The following is a 22,223-nucleotide window of genomic DNA, read 5'->3' on the forward strand; positions in this document are numbered from 1 at the left end:
GAGAGAGGGAGACACAGACTCTGAAATAAGCTCCAGGCTCTGAGCTGGCAGTCAGCACAGAGCCCGACGCGGGGCTCGAACCCACGAACCGCGAGATCATGACCTAAGCGAAAGCTGGACGCTTAACCGACTAAGCCACCCAGGCGCCCCTGTGATCAGATTTTCTAAGAACAGAAACATTGCTGCCGTCTCTCAGCAGCAGAGATATCTCTGCTCTGTATCTCTGCCCACAAGGGCATCCATGAATCTTCTCATTTTTCCTCCAGCAATTTCAGAAATTCTAATCTTAGCTATTTTAAATTCAGTCTTTGGTAAGTTCAAACAGTTCTTAATAGATTTACTGGCCCCTTGTATTTCTTCTCTGTAATCCCTCAATCAAATATTTTGTCTGTTTTTCAATTTGTGTGTATTTATCCTTTTCTTAAAGATTTGTAAATACTTTGATACGTTAGGAATATCAAGGGATGCCTGAGAGGCTCAGTCGTTTAAGCGTCCGACTCTTGGTTTCAGCTCAGGTCATGATCGCGTGGTTTGTGGGTTCGAGCCCCGCATCGGGCTCTGCGCTGACGGTGTGGAGCCTGCTTGGGATTCTCCCTCTCTCTTTGTCCCTCCTCTGCTCTCTCTCTCTCTCTCTCAAAATAAATAAAATTAAAAAAAAAAAAGAATGTCAAACCTTTGCCAGGGACTTTGAACAATTTCTTCCTACTTGTTACTTGTCTTTAAACTTGATGATAATATTTCTAAATATGCAATGCGTTTTAACTTGATGTAGCAAATCATTCTCTTGATGGTTTTTGCCTGAGGTTTTGCTTAGAAAGGTCTTTGCTACCCACAGATATTATAAAGTCAACGAATTTGTTAGTGATTTATGCTTTTACTTTAATCCATTTAATGTAATTTATTTTAAGGCAGACAGAGAGGCAAAGACATAATTTGTAGGTCTAGTGTGACTTCGGCACCTTTTCTGACAAATAGTCTGTTTTCTTGATAATGTCTTTTACCTGTCAGTTCCAAGCACCACATTTCTCTCATTTTGGTTTATATGGGAGAGTAATTCACCCCAGAACCACGGAGCCAGTGTGAAGGAGGGGTCCAGCAGGCATGCTCTGTGGCTCCTGCAGCCCCGCACACACCCCTTCTGGGGGACCGGGAGGGGAGGCGGAGGCCGAGTCAGGGGCCCCTGCCAACGCTGGGAGAGATTCGACTCCCACGCCACTTGTGACCAGCTGTGTGGCTTTGGGCAAGTTGCCTGCTTTTCCCAGGTCCAGTCTCCTGGACACAGGCGAGGGGCCGACGACGAAGTTCCCGGTTCCCTGTGGCTCTGCAGACCCGGGACGCTGGGACCCAGGGCCGGCGGTGCTGGAGGGCGGGGTTTGGCTACGCACGTGCCAGGCCCCAGGGAGCTGGTGAATCCTCTGCCCTGTGAGTCAGCGCGTGGCCTGGGTGCCAAAACCAGTAGCTGCGAAGGGCTGGTGTGAAAGCCTGCTCCGAGGTCGCAGGGATGGATGGGCGGGTCCCCAAGGAGGGCCGCCCTGCTCCAGGGACCTGAGCATTTGCTTGACCCCTGGCTTCGTTCTTCCAGGAAAGGGTCTCAAACCGGGAGTCTGCAGGTCCCATCCTGGCCTGAAAAGTGGTATTTATTCTGCCTCGAGTCGGTCCACGTGGTGGGGAGCGTTGTGTGCTCCGGTTATCATTAAATTAGTTGCCAAGGTTTAAAAATCGCAAAAATCTTGATTTCAGTTTCTCTCTCTCTTTTTTTAACGTTTATTTTTTGGGAGAAACAGAACATGAGTGGGGGAGGGGCAGAGAGGAAGGAAGACACAGAATCCAGAGCAGCTCCAGGCTCTGAGCTGTCAGCACAGAGCCCGATGAGGGTTCGAACCCACAAACCACCAGATCGTGACCTGAGCCAAAGTCAGAGGCTTAACCGACAGAGCCCCCCAGATGCCCCAGGACTTTTTAATTTTAATTCTGCAACTAATGTGGCTGAGAAATCCATCTACAGTGGATGGATTTCATCTACAGTGAAAAAAGTTCCCAGACATGATGGCTTCTGGTTTGCCTGCTGTAGAAATGATGTGTTCTGATGGGAAAGAGCATTTTATTTTATTTTATTTATTTATTTTTTAACATTTATTTATTTTTGAGAGACAGAGACAGAACATGAGTCAGGGAGGGGTGGAGGGAGAGACACACACAGAATCCTAAACAGGCTCCAGGCTCTGAGCTGTCAGCACAGAACCCGATGTAGGTCTCAAACCCACAAACTGTGAGATCATGACCTGAGCCAAAGTCAGACATTCAACTGACTGAGCCAGCCAGGAGCCTCCAGAAAAGTATTTAGAAATATAAATATAACTGGACTCAGTGTTCTTCAGCTTTTTGTGGGCATAGCTAAGAACTTACAGGCCAAGTTATAAAGAAAAGTAAGACGAGCTAATCATTTGTAACATTATCTTGTTTTTTCTTTTTAATTTTTTAAGTTTATTTATTTATTTTGAGAGAGACGGAGACAGTGTGAGTAGGGGAGGGACAGAGAGAGAGAGAGAGAGGGAGAGAAAGAATCCAAGCAGGCTCTGCACGGTCAGCACAGAGCCTGATGCGGGGCTCGAACTCATGAATTGTGAGATTACAACCTGAGCCGAAACGAAGAGTCAGATGCTCAACTGACTGAGCCACCCAGGTGCCCCTAGCATTATCTTCTTGTAATGGATGGGAGTCCAGGTAGAAATGATACTCCAGGCATCAAAGAGCATCTTTGTGAGGACAAGACATTTGTCTCTATTGTGCAAGAGAGCCCAGATCTCTGAGAAATGACTTACTTCTAAACACTCAGTAAATTCATAAGGTTTAACAGAGACTCATCAAAAAAAAAACACGTGACCACAGGCTAGGCTCCTTCAATAGTCGCTCCAAACGCTGGGCTTGTTATCCAGTCCAAGATGTTCCATCCAAAATGGCTGTGCACCTCCAATGCAGGATGTGGGCTGACCATCACGTTGCTCCCCGGGAAGCCCTGTGCTGAAGCAGGATGTGTGGTGGATGAAGAGTTAACTTAGCTAACCTCCTGTGCTCCTGTGCAGAGCCCGCCGGCACCCCATTCAGGTCTCATACACTTGGGTGTGCAGTGTCACGGGTGGCTGTGCTGTGGGAAGGTCAGGGGCTCTAGCCCGGGCGTGGTGCAAAAAAAAAAAAGGTTTTTTAAACTGAAAATGTAAGGTCTAACACGGAAGAGAATCCCTCCACAGTAGCAAACTTGGAATCAAGACAGCTTTCCCGTGAATTCAACAATCTTTCTCACACTTGGATTTTTTTTTTCCTCTGCCAAGCTGGTATACAAGTTTGTGATTCAGTTCATGTCCAAAATTGTCTTGGGGAAACTCACTTGAAATGATATGGCCCATTTTCCTTGTCTCAGCCCGAATGACAGCCCTCAAATTACAGAGTTGAAATCTGAAATTTGAAAAAAAAAAAGGTTTTCTGATTCCAAGCTTCATGAATATGGCGCGACATTGTTCATTTGGCCTTGCTCATGTATATGGCCTTCGGAGAGAAAGCTGTAGCTACAAAGTATTGAACTGTGATCCCATTTTGTACTGAAAGTTGAAGAACACTTTAAGGTCCCCAAGGAGAACTTTGGAATACCAGAATTCCATAATCGTATCGGTAGGAAAACCATCCTGCAAAGATTACTGCCATGCTCAGAGCGATGCTGAACACAAGGCCAGTGTTGACTCTTTAGCACCAAAAAAATTCAAGATTTTTATTCCAAATCAAGGAAAGAATACATTTCAAGTAAACAATTGCATAAAGAATGTTCCTCTTGTTCCATTTGTACGCTCTCGATTTTGACTTGAAACAAATTTTTTTTTTAACGTTTATCATTTTTAAGAGACAGGCCATGAGCAGGGGAGGAGCAGAGAGAGAGGGAGACACAGAATCCGAAGCAGCTCCAGGCTCCGAGCTGTCAGCACAGAGCCTGATGCGGGGAGCAAACTCATGTGAGATCATGACCTGAGCTGAAGTCAGACACCCAACCGACTGAGCCCCCCAGGCGCCCCAGATTTCAACTTGAAAATAAAGTCCTTACCGTGAGGTAGTGCTATGGTTCAGTAAAATTAAAGTCTTAATTTGTTCTTTGGTGGTGACTTTCCTCCTTCTCAAGTTCCTTTATTCATGTACGTTCCTGCCTGGCCCCTGACATTCGGGGTTGTGACCGCCAGTGCACGTGCCTGGAGGAACACAGATTCCTGCACAGACAGGCTGCGCATGCCGAAGCCGGTAGGAGCCCACGTGTCTGTGCTGGCGTGGAGCCTCGGGACACAATGGCAGAAGGGATGAAAGTGAACCAGCATTTAAACCAAGTGAGCATCCCCACGAGGGCCTGGGAAGGGATATGGAGGGCCAAGAGCATCCCCACCAGCTGGACTTTCCAGCTGTCTCCAGCTGGGGTTTGGAAGCGGGGTGAGCCACTCTAGGACTGAGCTGACCTCCAGAATCTCGGCCCATTTCAGGATGTGGGTCCATAAGGGCAGTAAGTGATTTTCTCACAATAAGGGCTTGGCAAATAACTCATCGGAAAGACCAGAGTTAAGACCATCCTTGGACTCCTGTCAGATGGTTGATGCGTTCATATTTTTTAAAAGCTAGGCTTCAATTTTCACCACAGTTTCAGATTTACAGGGAGGTTGTGAAGATAGTCGCCTGAGTCAGCTCAGGCTGTCCCTACCACAGAGCCGGGGTCTTCAGCACAAACATTGAGTTTCTCGAAATTTTGGAGGCCGATGTCTGAGATCAAGGTGACCTGGTTGGATTTTGGTGGGAGCTCTTTCTCTGGCTTTGGATGGCCACCTTCTTGTTGTGACCTCATGCAGCAGGGAGAGCGTGAACACGAACAGTCCCTCTTCTCCTGTTGGATGTGGGGCCAGCCTATGTCTTCACTTAACCTTAATTACCTCCTACAGATACAGCGATACAGTCTCACTCGAGTTAGGGCTCCAACGCGTGCATCTTAAGGGACACAATTCAGTCCACGGCAGTATCACAGAAAGTCCCACATATGCTGTGCTCTGTTCTCCACAGGTTAGCCTCTCACGTTAGTGTGGTACATTCGTTACAGGTGGGGATCCAACACCACTACACTGGTATCAACTGATGTCCATACTTTCTCTGATCTCCTCGGTCTTTCCCCAAAACCCTCTCTCAGTGCCCAGATCCCTCAGGACATGGACTCTTCATGTCTCCCTGGGCTCCTCTTAGCTACGATAGCTCTTCAGACTTTCCTTGTCTGTTTTCTTTTGATTCTTTTTGATGACCCTGGTCAGTTTTGAGGAGTATTGGTCAGGTACTTTGTAGAAAATCCCTTGTTTGGGGTTTGCCTGACATTCTTCTTTTGAGTTGACTGGGGTTCTGTGTTATGTGTTTTGGAGGGGAAGGCAACAGAGGTACAGCATGGTCTCGTCATTATCAAGTCAAGGGTTGCACACTATCAACCCTTGATTGTGTGATTGATTAGTGTTGATCTTGACATTGGTCATGTGGCCATGGTCATGAGTCAGGTTTCTTCGCTGTTATTCTTTCCTGCCCTCCTTAGCATACAGTGGGAGAGGGTCAGAGAGAGATGGAAACACAGAATCCAAAGCAGGCTCCAGGCTCTGAGCTGTCAGCACAGAGCCTGACATGGGGCTCAAACCGATGAACTACAAGATAATGACCTGAGCTGAAGTTAGATGCTTAACTGACTGAGCCATCCAGGTGCTCCCATACCAGACTCTTTGGAAGGAAGCCACTCATCTTCATTTATTGTTTATCCTTTTTTAATTTTTTGGAGCATTTCCTTATTTCCTGTCACTATAAGATGATGTAGGCTAATTCTGTAAGTTACCTGCCCCAGCCCTACAATTCTCCATCTCTGGTTCCTTTTATTGAAGTGTGGGTCCCAGGTGCAAATATTATACTTTTAAACTATGGTTTTAAGTTTTTGTCTAGTACTCTTTACTAGAGATCAAAATTCATTTAAACGTGTTAAGCCTTCTCCATTTCTTGCTGTTATAAACTATGTTCAATGAATCCCATAAGCATGTGTAATGGAGAAATTTTAGAAGAGCTCACTGCAATCCTTTATTTCACAATTATAACCTCTAAAGTGAGTTGATCTGTCACCATCCATTGTAGAAACATAAGTGTGTGCAAATGGGCATCAAATCCGTCGGCCACAGAAGGATTCCTCAGCCCCTCCTGTCCCCGATACTCCCGCCAGAGCTTACCGGCTGGGAGGGAGGTTGTGTGCAGGGCTTTGAGTTTCTGCAGCCATGCCAGGCACCCCTGCCTCTGTTCTTCCTCTCCTCATGCAGTATTTATCCTCATTTGCCAAACGGGAATCAAGTAAATCATGAGTCCTCCCTGCCGTCTCTGAGTGCCCACAGCTTCAATGGATCCTTGCACAGAGTAGGATTAGGTGACCAATTTGGCCATTTTGTGAAAGGTAAGGGCTCAGTCTATCACTGCAGGACAGATCGGGGAGGGGGCTCATGGGCTCGGTCACTGGGTTGGGCCTTCGTCTCTTCTATCCTCTGTCCCTTGTTGTTGACTCTCTCCAAACATGGTTCTCATTTCCTTCTTTCTTGCTTTCAAATTCCATGGGGCACCAAATCACACATTTTTAAAAATGTGCTAGCTTGTAAGCCACTTCTCTTTGCCCCCAACCCCACCTACGTTCACTTTTAATCATTTTATTTCAAGTCATCCTGGAAAAGCCAGCGTACAGAGCTCTGTCCGCAGTCCATAGAGATCATGGGGCAGACAACTGGGTGGAGTGAGGGCCCCAAACTAGCCAGCAGCCAGCAGATGACCACGGGCTTTGGTCTCGACACCCCTGCAGCTGCAGGTCCACAGTCCCACCATTCTCAGGAAGTGACCCAGCCTCCCAGGGATGGGAGTGTCAGCAACGGGCGTGCAAATATCTCACACACAGCAAACACCACTTCTTGGCCCTGCCTTCTTCCTTCTTCTATTCCTCCGTCTTTCTGACTTTCTCCTCCTCCTTCACCTCTTGGAGGAAATTGAACTAGAAACACTTTTCTCCAGGGGAATCATCAGGCTTTGGGGAGAAGATGCCTCAGGGATCCAGTGCGGCCGGGGAAGCCTGGCCCGCTGATGTTTTACCTGAATCCCTGCCAGGAACTCCCTTCCTGCGGCCCCTGGAAGGTAGTTTGAGACGTGATTGTCAGGAGCACTTGCTTGAATCATTAAAAAATGCCTCTGGAGTCTGAAGTTGTTAAACCACCACTAAAATTTGACCTAGCTTTTCCTTTTATTTTATTTTTTCTTAGGTTGTAATATAATTTATGCTTGCAGAAATAATAAGCTAATTTCAGAGGCTTTTGGATTTCTGCAACATACAGAGGTTAACACTTACCTACCAGATGGGATTATGACAATAAAACAGGGCAATGAATGTAGTACTAAGCACCAAATGTTCTGAGGAGGGAACAGTTTGAAAATGTAAAAAGTCAGCCTTGAGTAAACAATATGGTGAATTGGAATCATTCTTGACTGATTTACAGATTCAGTTCCTGTGCGTCTTGTTCTGCTGGCAATTCTGGAAGAGCTCCCTAACATATCACTTAACGGCAGGGCTCTGTCATCCAGGATGCACGTATACTTTGGTTCAGAGCCATTATAGCCAGAATATATGGGTCTAAGAATCAAGTTGCCATCCTGGCACTTGGGGTCCTGCTGGCTTGGAGGTCTTAGACTTGTAGGTGAGAATAGTTCCATCAAGGGACATTATAATGACTCCACTAAACTGGAAGAGGAGACATCCACCTACACATGGCCACCGTGAGGTCCTGATGCAACTGGGCCCATAGCTGAAGACTGAGTGAGTCTATGGGCTGGGCTGTTGCCTCTGATGACTCAGGGGAAATGGGGATGCTGCTAAACAGTGTGGGCACAGAGCACCGTGGCTGGGACCCAGGGCATTCTCCGAGGGCCTCTCAGCACTTCTGGGTCAGATCTAACCAACAGTAAAGTTGAATGGAAAACTAGAGAAACCTGGGTCACCTGGGGGCTCAAGCAGTTAAGCGTTTGACTCTTGGTTTCAACTCAGGTCATGATCTCACAGTTCGTGGGATGGGGCCCTGCTTCAGGCTCTGCGATGACAGTACAGAGCCTGCTTAGGATTCTCTCCCTCTTTCCCTCTGCCCCTCCCTTGCAAACATTTTCTCTCAGTCTCTCTCTCTCTCAAAATAAATATGTAAACATTGAAAAGAAAACTAGAGAAACAAACCAAAAAAGGCCAGGATGACTGAGAACTCAGATCCCTTGCGAATGAAGGCATGGGCTCCTCCACCATGTGGAGAACCCCGAGAAACCCAGGTTCTGGCTGACAGCAAGGGAAATTTAAAACCATGAAGGAAGGGCGCCTGGGTGGCTCAGTCGGTTGGGTGGCCAACTTTGGCTCAGGTCATGATCTCGAGGTTCGTGGGTTTGAGCCCCACATCGGGGTCTGTGCTGACAGCTAACTCAGAGCCTGGAGACTATTTTGGATTCTGTGTCTCCCTCTCTCTCTGACCCTCCCCTTCTCACGCTGTCTCTCTCTCTCTCTCTCTCTTCCTCTCAGAAATAAGTAAAACATTAAAAATTTTTTTTTAAAAAACCATGAAAGAAAGAAGCCACAGTCACCGGCATGCCTGCATGACAAGTTACAGAAACAAGGATTGTAGGCGTGTTGCGTTTTTTCTACTTGCTTATTATATAGAAGAAATTTTTCCTATATGTTAACATTTTTTCACTCTCTTTCCCACTTTTCTTCTATGTTATAAGTGGTTGGAAATCAATTTTATAGTTTATGCAGGAAACTCCAGCGAGACCATGACTGAATTTACTGACGAATGGATCAAGAAGATGTGGTTTATCTATACAGTGGAATACTACATGGCAATGAGAAAGAATGACATCTGGCCACGTGTAGCAACATGGATGGAACTTGAGGGTGTTATGCTGAGTGAAATAAGTCAGGCAGAGAAGGACAGATACCATATATTTTCATGTATCGGAGGATTAGGAGGAACTTAACTGAGGACCATGGGGGAGAAAAAGGGGGGAAATGGTGGGGGAGAGGGAGAGAGGCAAACCATGAGAGACTCTTGAATGCTGAGAACAAACTGAGGCTGATGGGGGTGGAGGGGAGGGGAAGGGGGAGGTGGGCATAGAGGAGGGCACTTGTGGGGATGAGCACTGGGTGTTGTATGGAAACCAACATGACAATAAACTATTAAAAAAATAATAAAGAATGATTGATGTAGTTAATGACCAGTGCAATTATTGGGATGATTTGTCTCCTCATTTTGGGGAAAAAGTAAGGATTTCCTCACTTCTAAAACACATGGCTGTATCTTATTAGGAAGAAATGTATCGAGAGTTTTTGTTGTTATAGTACAGTTCAAATTGTGAGGGAGATATGTACGAAAGCTGAGTGGCCAAAGGGGTGCGCTGTGTCAGCCATTGATTTATTGCGTCTGAGCTCCAAATTTACCCTACCTGGACCTTTTAAATATTTTCCCCTTGCCAGCTGGCACACTATCTGTCCATGAGGCCACTGGAAGGACATTGCCAGAGGAGGGGATTTTCCCTCCTGGGTCTGTGGTATCCTGCTGGTGGGTTCCTGCCGTGAGTGTGGCTTCTGAGGCACCCAGCTCCGGTGTGCACGGTGGGGCCAGCACTTCCCCCAGCACAGACACCTGGGTTGTTTGGGTTTTGTGGCAAAGAGCATCCTCCATTTTCTCATGAACCACCTTCCCTGGCACGCTAGAGAACACATTTCCAGCACATTCTAGAGGGCTAATTTTTAGCAAGATCTACTGATGTGACACCGCAGCAACTTGTCTGCCACTGGTGAGATGTGGCTGGGCTATGTCATGCTGGTCTGGACCTCTCAGCCCTGGCAGTGGGAGGGGGACTTCCCTGAGCCCTGTGTCCCAGCCCAGGGGGAAGGCCCACCATGACTTCCATCCACTACTCTGTACTCTTTGGAAGTCTTTCACTTCTTCCTCTCCAATCCCGCGGTACCCCAGCCATCCCCATTTACTTGATTCTTTATCCCAAACTTTCCCTTGTCTAAATTACAATGTGGTTTCTGTTCCCTGGTTGATCTGTAATTGAGACAAGACTATAAGTGCTTGAGGTGAAAAAATACAAGTTCGAAAATTTGAAACTCAGGACAGCATCGAAGAAAGAGCATGCTGTTCACACTATTGCAGTTTGGAACATATTCTTCATTGGTTTGTGCATCTGATGCCTGCATGTCTTTTGTTCTGTTCCTATTGCTAAAATAGATTCAGAAAATATGAGTTGAAAGCAGTCCGCATGCTTCATTTTCTCCAGTGTTGGTCAGCTTAACGCATAAAATACCTCCGTTTCAGGAAAATGTAAGCTGAATCCCTCGAATGCTTGCCAGGCTCCGCTTGGTCAAGCTGTAAACCATCTGGGCCTTCACACAATTTAAAATGGGAATGTGGAGGATGGAATCTTACCAAAGCTAATGCGTGCATGTTTGCGAATTCTTTGTGTCTCATTTTTTTTTTTGACCTCAAACTGTAATCTTAAATGAAGAAAAAAATCCCCAGGACTTCAAAGGAAAATTGCTTTTTAATTTGTGAGTAGAATGGCAGTTAGGAGCAAAGCTCTCACAGCTGTCCCGGATATAGATCTGGAAAATCATTTCTGCTCATGATATCAGACCTCTTCAGTCAGAGTGATCAGAACCAGCCAAGGTTAGGACATCCCCTCTCCAGGGCAGCCAGACCGGGCCTGACTACCTGATGTGGATTTCTGGGACTTGTTTTCCTCTCAAGAAGGCTGGCTCTTCCCCCATCTGCTAAATAAAATATCATCTGGGCCATGGGGTTTTAAAAATTATTATTATTTTTATTTTTTTAAAAATATTTAGAAGTTTCTTTTTAAGTTTATTTCTTGAGAGAGAGAGAGATAGAGAGAGAAAGAGAGAGAGCAAGCACAATCAGGGAAGGGACAGAGAGACAGGCAGGGAGAGAGAATCCTAAGCGGGCTCCAGGCTGTCAGCACCGAGCCCGTTGTGGGGCTTAAACTCACAAACTGTGAGATCAAACTGTTGAGATCATGACCTGAGCCCAAATCAAGAGCCAGACGCTTAACCAACTGAACCACCCAGGCGCCCCTAAAATTATTAATTTTTAAAATCTTTTAAAATGTTTTTATTTATTTTTGAGAGAGAGAGACAGAGAGACACACAGAGAGACAGAGCACAAGCAGGAAAGGGACAGAGAGAGAGAGGGAGGCACAGAATCTGAAGCAGGTTCCAGGCTCTGAGCTGTCAGCACAGAGCCCAGGGTGGGGCTCGAACCCGTGAACCACAAAATCATGACCTGAACTGAAGTCAGACACCTAACTGACTGAGCCACCCAGGTGCCCCAAATTATTATTTTTAATGTTTATTTATTTTTGTGAGAAAGAAAGACAGAGAAAGAGAGTGAGCAAGGATAGGGGAGAGGCAGTGAGCAGGGGAGACACAGAATCCAAAGCAGGTTCCAGGCTCTGAGCTGTCAGCACAGAGCCCGACACGGGGCTTGAACTCATGAACCGTGAGATCATGACCTGAGCTGAAGTCAGATGCTTAATCGACAGAACCACGGTGCACCAAATTATTATTACTTTTAAAGGGAGCTGTGCTTCTTGTTGCAGAAACAGAGATCTTGAATTCATGTGCCCGCTGCCCCCACGGCCTCTCTGTACCTTCAGCTGCAACCCCTTCCACATCTGGACTTGCACGCCCGGCCGGAGAGCCCGGCCTGCCTCTGCCATGTCTGTTCACCGGGCCTCAAGGGCGGCCCAGGTGTGACTGGAGGGTAGCTGCAGGGACCAGGGACAGCGTCCTCCCAGGTGAAGGCCATAAATCTGCAGCTCCACGTGTCTTTCTGTAGCTGACCTTCTTCCAAGTGAGTCTGGGATCTTTCTGGGAAGCACAGGGTGTGGTGTGTAAGCAGGAAAGTATGAATTTCCGCCGAGGCTAACTCACCGGACCGTCTTGGGAAACTGCTTCCCTGCTTTGGGCGGTATCCACACTGGCAAGTGGCAGGGGCTGGGATTCCTTCAAGCTCAGGAATGTTATTACCTGAAGTGTCCTCCTGAATTCCTCATAAGGAGCCCCGCCCTGGAAAGACTGTGGCAGTGGCAAGTCGTGGACACCATGCCAGGGGTGTGCGGAGCTGCATGATGTGTGGAGCACCACGTCCACTTGCTCTGGCTATGAGAGTAAGAGGACGGAGGCTTTCGAAGAATACTCCACGGATTTAAGTCCTGGGATGGTATGGGTACAAGGGGGGAGGGGGGTGATGTGGTCAAGATTTTGGAAGCTAAATTGGCAGAAGTTTCCAGGCAGGGGTCAGGGTAGGGAAGGAGGGAAGCTGGCGCTCCGTTGGGGGTCCAGCGTGGGCTGTGGGGGAGCAGAGCGGGGTGAGGGAGTGGACCTCCATGGTGGCCAGGGGCCAGGCACCATTCGCTTGGGGTTTGGAGCATTTGCAGGGTGACCCTAAAGTCACTTAGACCCTAAGTGGACATCTTGGAAACATAGCAGCCTTGTTAGGAGACAGTAAGAGCCCAGTCACCGGGGAACCTCACAGTCTAGCCAGATTCTGTCATTTTCCAAAAACGAGACAGGTTACCCAATAAGGGGGGTGGAGACATTGGTCTCCAGACTCCCAGGCACCCAGTCCCGCTGGGAGAGCCTGCCCCTTGCCATACTCCCACCCATATTTGCTCTGCCTCTGGTCCCAGCTTTCCACAAGCTCTAGACCTCATGAGTGGGAAGCAGCAGTGCACCAGGAGAGGTGCGGTCTTGAGGAGAGTTCCGTTCACATCAGCAAAGCTTTCTCCAGCATCTACCGCGTGGCCCGCTCTGTGCCCTCGTTTTGCGCCAACTGGCCATGTGATCTGGGGTGATCCACTTACCCTCCCGAATCTTGGCTTCCTGTGTAGTGCAATAAACATTAAATGAAGCAATGCATGTGGGACGGAAGTCATGACCTCAAACTCCTGCTTTATAACATATATTTAACACACTAGCCCTTATCTATTGATTTCACCACTGTTTACTGAGTATTCGCTATGGGCCTGGGACCAGTCACACAATGAAGTCACAGCAGTGAAAAAGGAGGACACGACACCCACTCCCCAAATCCCGCTATTCGAGTGACATGGGTCACAAAGCAAAAGTGTCCAAGTTCCAGGGATGATTTGTATGACTCCAAATGGTTTTTCTTCTTCTTCTTTTTGTTTTTTTTAAAGAAAGACAGTCTTTGCAGACAGAGCCTCTTTTTTTTTTTTAAGTTTATTTATTTATTTTGATGGAGAGAGGCAGGGAGAGAGAATCCCAAGCAGGCTCCGAGCTGTCAGAGCAGAGCCTGATGTGGGGCATGAACTCACGAACCGTGAGATCATGACCTGAGTTGAAACCAAGAGTCAGATGCTTAACCAACTGAGCCACCCCAGCATCCCATAACTTTGAATGGTTTTTAGAGGCACACTTCCAGCACCGGCCCGGGACTAACCTGCAGGGAAGCGGGATGCTAGGACCCTCGGAATCTGTCTGTGACTGCATGGCTCCTCTCTGCACAGAGTTACTGGGCTCACCTCCCTCACTCATAAGGATGTAGACAGTAGAGAATTTTTAGGTGGAAAAGCTTTCTGAGCTCCTTGGTGTGCACACTACTCACAATGATGTTTTATCATAAAAGAATCTACTGTTTTCCCATGTTCGAAGACTTAGAAACACTTAGTTGATTTGGATGTAAACTAAACATAAGGCTTTATTCCCCTACTTTCTGGTGCTCCTGGTGCAATAAGTAGTTTTGGATGTGAAAGGAAAAGGCATCAATGCACAGTTCACAAGACAGCCTGAGCGGCCAAAATACCAAGGTGACTCACCACCGTGCTATAAATGATACTTCTGTCTGGGATTGTCAGGGGCTCTGACAGTCTTGGAACTGCAGGATAACTTAATATATGGGTTAGCCTTTCAATTAAAAAAAAAAAAAGATAGACTCAAGAATGCAGTGGGTTGAAATTTCTTTGGAAGAAAAAAGCCAAAATGTCTTGTTTCAGTGTTTGTGCCTTAGAATCAAGAGCTAGCTTCTTGGATTCATGGGGTTTTGTAAAAATGACATAGCAACTCCTGTTTAAAGACGTAACATTTGTATATTATTAATCACTGACCAAGTCATGGCATTTGGTTTAAAAACAGTAATGAATGTAATGGTGGATACCTTGGAAACAGACAAACAAGCCATCCATTAAAAAACATGGATTCTTTAAATAAAGATAACAGAATAAGTTATTTCTAGTACATTTAGTTTTTTAAAAGCAGAGTTCTTGACACTTGATTAATAACAATCAGTGAGTTATTCAAATTATTGTCTAAGACGGTATGATTCCAGAGATTATCTTCCATTTGATTAAGCTCATTTTGGGTGTGAATTTCCAGTATCGAAAGCCCGGGGACTCTTCACTCTTTTCTAATGGTTTGTGCCCAGTGACTATTTCGGTGATGGCTGTGGGTTTCATGTCCAGCACCAACGCCCCCATGGATAATGCCTGCCCATCCCCTCATAGACATTTTTTTCTTAAACTATTTTGTCCTCCCAATTTGTAATTGGGGAAAATAAGGGAGTTTGAATTATGATTTATAATTTTGTTGAAGTTTTAGTTTGCTCGGAATTGGAATAATGACTTAAAACAAGGTTAATAATGATGACAGCTCACATCTGTGGGTCACTCAGCACAGAGCAGGTATAGCCACACTGTGACATGGTTCTGACCCTTTGCGGTTGACAGTGTCCCCAGTATCGCAGTAAAATTTCCCAGTGTCCCCAGAACAAGAGAAATAGCGAACATTTTTCAGTAGTGTAACCACCACAAGAATTGTAGCACCTGACAGTTGTGGTAGACACCTCTCGAAATAGTCTGTGAAGAGTCAAGTTCCCACAGGCTCATGCTGTATCTGATAGATGTCCCCATGAGTCTTAGAAGATTTGAAATGTCTATTGGCGCCCTTATGAGTTTACTATGGTACCTTGCAGTGGCTTGGCGCATAATTTAGGGGAAAGGCCTCATGAGCTAAGTCCTATTAATATCTCAGCTTTACAGATGGGAAAACTGAGTTTGAGGAAGGTGAGGTTCTAGCCAAGATGACACAACCAGTAAGAAGCAGTAAGACGGGGAGTCAAACCCGGGACCATTGATTCCAGAGCGCACATTGTTGGCCTTCATGCGTGTTCCCCTGCTTCTGGTTATGGGGAGAATTTCAGGACTCCAAAACCTGGATGGCGTAAGTGAAAAGGAAAATTGGGGGTGGACGTCAGGGGCACGTGAGGTGAAAGGTGATCTAGAACCAATTCACTTATTTCTATTTTATCATTTTTCCATTCTCTTCATTCATTTGAAAAGCACACATGGCTGGTCCCTGAACTGTGCGCCACAGAGCTCCCAGTCCAGTGGGAGGGAGTGAGATGATGGGAGCCATAGCCATGTGCCATCTCAGGGCATGAGCATGGAGCAGGGGTCTGTGCCAGGCTGGGTGGGAGGCAGAGGGGCAGCCAGGGTTATGGGTGGCAAGGACAGAACTGGTTGTACAGAGGAAAGTCATAAGATAACAGAACAGCTTCTGGAAATTGCCAAGACAGTCCTTATATTTCATTACCAAATAGCCTGTGCCCCCTGACTCATTCACATTGTCTCACTTTCATCAGATGGCTATAATTACACATTTACTAATGGCGAATTTGCATGATCAGCAGTCTGTAAGATATAGAAGCTCCTTTGCATTTCATGGTGGTGAAATTCACACTTGGCTCCAGACAAAATTTGAAAATAGAAATTCGGTGCCTTAGCAACTTTGACTTACGTTTGCTTGTGTGTGTTTTTCTAAAACCAGTAAGTATGTACGACTCCACCCTTTCATCAAATAATGCATGATTTTTCCTTCATCCCAGGTCATTTTTTCCTTGGAGGAGGCCACATTTTAGAAATGCAGCAGTTCAAGGAACAATTCTTGAGCACCTGTGTGTAACCGGACTCAGAGGCAATCACTTCTCCACCCAGGGCTCAGTCTGCTGGGGGAGATCCAAGGGACCCACCGGCACAGAGTACGTGCTCAGGCGGTGTGGGCTTGAACAGACTCTTTCGGAATAAGTAAGAGCAGGGAGGAAGAGGGGCCAGATGTAGCCAGAAGGAGTGCCAGAAGGTACAAGACCAGAGGCCTGTGGTAGGTAGCCATCTGGCATGTCATGGCTGCTGGGTCATGGAGCTACGGTCTCTGGGAATGGCTGGTCTGCAGGGCCCAGGGAAGGAGTGTTTGGAGAGAAGGTTGAGGCAGGTAGGGTCTGATTATCAGGAGCTGCGTTACCTTGTTGGGAGACTGGACTTTTCTTGAAGCCACTGAAGGATTTTAAGCAGATGAGGGTGATGACCCCCATGATTTGACCCATCAAAGGAGCCTCAGATGTGCAAGGGCAGCCCTTAGTACATATCGTGCTGTCTAAAATAATTTTTTACATTGGGGCGCCTGGGTGGCTTAGCTGGTTAAGCGTCTGACTTTCGCTTAGGTCATGATCTCGCGGTTCGTGGGTTCGAGCCCCGCGTCGGGCTCTGTGCTGACTGCCAGCTCAGAGCCTGGAGCCTGTTTCGGTCTGTCACTCCCTCTCTCTCTGACCCTCCCCTGCTCACACTGTCTCTCTCTCTCTCCTAGAAATAAATAAAACATAAAAAAAATTTAAAATAATTTTTTACAGTCCTATGGTTTTCCATCATCACTCAACAAATGTGGATTTGGCTTTGACTGTATCCTGGACACCATGTTGGGGTTGGGTTCTGAGGGTGACCTTCTCTCTGGACAGGGGCGCCTGAGGAACACCAGTGCTACCCACAGGAGTTCCATTTGTGCCCCTCAGGTCCTGCTTACCCTCCGTCTCCCCTTCTAGCTCATTTCAAAGTAGAAAGAAGGAAAAGTAAACTGCCTCAGGATGCTGGCGTCTTTTATGAAAATCCCTGGGTGATTTTGGTCCAAACTGAAGAAGACTTCTCTCTGCTTCAGTTGACAGGGAATAGTCCCTGAGTCACCATCTCATGGAGGCTGCCTATCTCTGTCCTTTAAAAAAAAAATCCCATCTGCTGTATGTCTTTTAAAACATTTAGCAGAGCATAAGAGCATTTTTCCTTTTTCCTAAGAAGGGAGCAAAGTGGTTTCTTTATGCTGCCAGACTCCAGCAGAAAACTGTTCTGCTGTCTGACACAGGGTTTCTCTGCCTTTTTTCTTGATTTTTTTCCTATTCAAAAGTTCTAGTAAGATACTATCTGTTGTGTGTGCATGTGCATGAGAGACAGAGAGGGAGAGAGAAATTTCTAGAGAGTTCTAGGAGCTCAAGACCCTCTTGCTGGGTGTGTGCTGAGGTACATGAGGTACGCATGGGATAGCCTCCCCATCTGTCACCCAGCTTCTGTGATTCAGGGAGGGGCTGACCTTCATGATCGACATCAACAGGCACCTGTGCCCTCTGCCTTCTAGGGGGGTTTGGCCAATGTGAGCCAGGTGCAGGAAATGGGAAGAGGAGAGGCAAGTGAAGTCTGAGTATTTGTGTACATGCTAAGTGCCCATCCCGTAAGGCCCTCTGGTTTGGCTACATCCCTTCAGCAAGGAAGGGAGTTACACACTTGTCTCCCCAATCATCCGGGGTTCTGGCTCACAGTCGTGATGGCTCCCAGGGTCCCGTACTACTTGCCTTTGGTTGCCCCCAATTGTCCTCAGATTCCCTGTTGGGAGTGTCATTGCACCAGTTGAGTTTTGCTTGGTTCCAACCTGAGGCAGGCAGGACTGAACCACACTGACACAAATGGAGAGTTACAAAGTCACCTTCCTGGCCCCAAGGTGGTGGCACATGGTCGGATCTCTCCTCTGATTCTGTGCCCAGGAGGAGACCTCGCTGAGAAGTCAGCCTCATGACTGGTTGCCCTGGAAATTACAATACACATCTCCTTCACTTACATACATTAAAGTATAATTTACATACAAGATAAGGCCATTATAAAGGGAAGTTCTGATCATTTCAACAAATGTACCAAACCATGTACCACAATCAAGATCCAGAATAGCCCCATCACCTCCTAAACTCCCCACAGCCCTTTGAAGTCACCCTGTCCACTCCCAGCAAAGCAATAATGCAACGTCACCATCCAGGCTTCTTTCAGTCATGTCATATGTTGCTCTCTGTTTTCACACCACATTTTCTTAGAACAAGTTCTATAAACATGAGACCAAATTGTAAAGGTATGTGGAATATTTCTCATAATACAAGCTCACACCCACCTTGTAAGGCAAACTATTCCATTGATGAATAACAATAATGACTAGGGAAAAAACAACAAAACAGCCCTGGGTGGCATCAAAATGTCCTCCTTTATAAGTCTTTAAAAAAAATTTTTTTAACCTTTATTCAGTTTTGAGAGAGACAGCCAGAGAGAGATAGAGCATGGGTGGGGGAGGGGCAGAGAGGGAGAGAGACAGAATCTGAAGCAGGCTTCTGGCTCTGAGCTGTCAGTACAGAGCCTAACACGGGGCTCGAACTCACGGACTCTGAGATCATGACCTGAGCCGAAGTTGGATGTTCAACTGACTGAGCCACCCAGGCTTCCCTATTTTAAGTTGAGGTATAATTGCCAAATATGTTAGTTTTAGACGTACAACAGAATGATTTGATGATGTATGTGTATATTTATAGTGAAATGATTAACACAATAAATTTCTTTAGCATCCATCATCTCCCATGGCTAAAATTTTCTCTCTTGGAATGAGAACTTTTAAAATCTACTCTTTGAGGGCCACCTGGGTGGCTTACTCAGTTAAATGGATGACTTCGGCTCAGGTCATGATCTTGCCATTCATGGATTTGAGCCCCACGTCGGTCTCTGTGCTGAAATCTCAGAGCCTGGAGCCTGCTTCAGATTCTGTATCTCCTCTATCCCTCCCTTGCTCACACTCGTCTGTCTTTCTCTCAAAAATAAATAAGCATTAAAAATTTTTTAATCTACTCTTTGAGCAACTTTCAAGTACATAGTACCGTAGTGTTACCTACAATCACTACACTACAGATTACAGCTCCAAAGACTTACTTATCTTCTTGCTGGGAATTTGTACGTGCTGATTTTGTAAACTTGCAAAAGATTCACTATTTGTGCTGAAAGTTTATGGAATTTTTTTTTTATCAATACACAACACTGTGAATTTTCCACTATAGTTTTATACAGTATAATTTCACTGCCCTAACAATCTCCTGTGATTCACTTTTTCTTTCTTCTCCTCTTCCTTCCCCCTCATAAACACCACTCATTTGACTGTTTCCACAGTTTTTCCTTTTTCTAGAATATCATATCATCAGAATTACCCAGTATGTAGATTTTTTGGACAGATTTCTTTTCCTTACCCATATGCACTTAAGGTTCCTTTATGTTTTTCATGGCTTAATAGCTCATTTCCTTTTATCACCAAATAATGTGTAATTATATGGACCTACTAATATATTCATCTTTTCTAATTTCAGAATTCTTTGGGCTTTTCTATATAGGCCACTATGCCATCTGTGAATCAAAATGTTTTTATTTCTTCCTTTCCAATTGCACGGACTAGGATTTTGAGTATGGTACTGAATTTCTAGAACCCTTCCCATATGGCCACATGAGGCCACGTGAGGAAAGCTTGGTAGAAAATTTACAGTAAACGCTTGTGGCAGTGACACAGTCCTTACACAGGGCACTGACTCCCCTTCAATTAAGGGCTTTAGTATTAAAACTGGGTAAGAACCAGTTATAAGATAAATAAGAATGAGGGTATAATGTGCCACGTGGTGACGATAGCCAACACTGCTGGGTGGTAGACAGGAATGTTGCCGAGAGAGTAGATCCTAGGAGCTCTCATCAAAAAGGGTTTTTTTACCCTCTTCTTTTTATTCTATCTATAGGAGACAATGAATGTTAACTAAGCCTATTGTGGTCATCATTTCGCAATGTATGTAAATCAAACCATCATGCTGTATGCCTGAACTTATACGGTGATGTGTCAATTATTTCTCAGTAAAACTGGAAGAGAGGCCAGGGCTTCCTACTGGGTGACTCAGTCATGTTCCTGCTCACTGGACTCAGAATTTTTCTAGTTATATATATAAAGTAAAACTTTAGTGGGCTTTTCATCTCTTTCATCCATAGGAAGCACTTGATAAATTAGCCATGACCATAATTCCCTGCGGTATAAAGCACATTACCGAGCTGACCCTGTAGCCCCCTTTGATCTGGATGGTTAGGCGCTGCTATCTGGCCACAGTCACTCTGGGATTCCAACACCCCTACTGAAATCAGGTCAGAGGGTCTCTTTCACATCTCTCTTTTTATCCTCACTTACAGAGGACGCTGGGGGCAAAGGTTTTCAAGGAGGCTGCTTCTCAATTCCTTATTTAGTGTCCTTTGGGACCACCTGAAGACAAAGTCAAGATAAAAGTGAGTGGGTTCCACATAATAAAACCCACTTCTTTATCCTCATCTCCCTAAGCATTTGGATTCCTTCCTCCACACTGTGCTGCCGAAGTTCTGACATCTTGACCTCATCAAATGTAGGTCACCATTAAATCCAAGTTTTAGTCAATGAACAACGCCAACTAGGAAAGCCATTCCAGCTGTGAAAGCTAGAACATTAAACCCTGAATCTTGTAAAAAGTGTTCCCATATTAGCAAGTTCAGCCTCATCCAGTTATATTTCCATCTTCCTTGATTTGGTAGTCTTAAAAATCTACATGTGCTTTATGCTTCTGCCTGTATAAATCTTTACATTGCTTTTAATGTCTGTGTCATCACCTTCTGCTGAAAACCTTGGGTCCCCATAGGACCAGAGGCAATGAGAGGTAGTGGGGATGAGCCCAGGGTAGGCATGGTCATCCCAATAACTGCCCCATGTGGCATTCCATAAGCAAAGAAAGGTATCTCCTCAGACACCCAGGAAGGTCTAATGCTTCTGGGAAGGGGAACTAAAAGAGATTTGTGGCCTCAAGGCTTTCAGATTGTTCTAAGTTGACCCAATATCCCCCTTCCAAGTCTGAGTGCCTGCTTATTCCAAATTAGTTGCCTTTCCTTAACATATGAGTCTTGTCAAAGTTGCCTATCAACATGGTTGGAGTTGATTGAACTCACAACCAGCTTGGTTCGTTGCACTCACATAATTAGATTTGTGACTGAATTTCAGTTATGTCCATCATGTGGACACATAAAAATAAGTAATACTTTCAAGTGTGCTGGAGAATCCTTTGCATTCTCTGTACATGCGTGAGCTGAGAGTTTAAAGCCCAGAGCATTTCATTTTCTTCGTGGAAAATGTCTAGAAGCATGAGAGGCAGTTATCCCACCTCATCTTCAAAAGCTGCAAGGAGCTGGAGAAATAAGAGACCTCTCGAGAGATTTAGAAATATATCCTCTGGCCCAGCAATGGGTCAGTAAGCATGGCTTATACCCAGTTATAATAGGCATCAGGACGGCTACTTAAATGGAGATGTGACCTCATCTTTAACTCAGCATATCGTCAAGGTAAAGCTGGATGATTTAGCTGGCAAAGAAACAGAGAGAACTTGTTAGATTGAGACAGTTTATTCCTTACAGTTACAACAGGAGTAGCAAAGGGGCCACCTCCCCCTTCTCCTTTGTCCAATAGGACGATAGCAAAACAGCAGAGACTGGGTATGGCAACATGAGTCATTGGCACCCTGATAGTAAGGGACTATGCTGCACCTAGCTAGTTTTATTGGCTGCAGCGGTGCCCTGAAGGTGGGGTTTGAGAATGCGATGGGGTGGGGGAGTGAGAGAAGCTCATACCTCATCAGAACCTGGGAGGTGATGAGAAACTATCTCATGAGTGTGAAATAGCTTGGTAGCAGCTCCTCACAAGCCTCCCATGCTCCCATATTCTGGTAGAACCAGAGTGTTCTGCCAAGCTTTGTGTCAGCTGTGATTAAACCTTGCTTACACGGCCCATGTAGAGATGTGTAAGATCACCAGGCACCATGGTACAGCCATTTCCTAACACATATTTGTGGCATATATTCCCAATAGAAATGAAAAGATTTCTCCTTGGAACCAAATATTCCCATCATTGTAATTCC

The sequence above is a fragment of the Hyaena hyaena genome, unplaced genomic scaffold, assembly GCF_003009895.1.
Source record: "Hyaena hyaena isolate Hyena2069 unplaced genomic scaffold, ASM300989v1 scaffold_31, whole genome shotgun sequence".
NCBI lineage: Eukaryota > Metazoa > Chordata > Mammalia > Carnivora > Hyaenidae > Hyaena > Hyaena hyaena.